This window comes from Apaloderma vittatum, unplaced genomic scaffold (genome assembly GCF_000703405.1).
Source record: "Apaloderma vittatum isolate BGI_N311 unplaced genomic scaffold, ASM70340v1 scaffold28826, whole genome shotgun sequence".
Lineage (NCBI taxonomy): Eukaryota > Metazoa > Chordata > Aves > Trogoniformes > Trogonidae > Apaloderma > Apaloderma vittatum.
In genome coordinates this window covers 1-273 of record NW_009723780.1, presented here as the reverse complement: position 1 = coordinate 273, position 273 = coordinate 1, and positions in this window count along the sequence as shown.

Below are 273 nucleotides of genomic sequence, written 5' to 3'. Positions count from 1 at the left end.
CCATCCCCGCAGTCCTCTCTGAGCCGTTGGGGAACACCCAGCGCCAGGCAGCGCCAACCCCCTCGCGTTTGCGTAATAAGCCCTTATAGGTCATTTGCATAATATATAGGCGATACATAGCTGGCATCAGGAGGGCAGTGCAGCCTGGAGGAAGGGAAGGGGCTGGATTCCACCGTGACAACGTGCAGGCTGGGGCTTTGGGTCCAGCCCAGCGCTGGGGCTGGCCAGATCTGGGTCAGCTCCCTTGGAGGGAGGGTTATTTTCAGCTCCTCC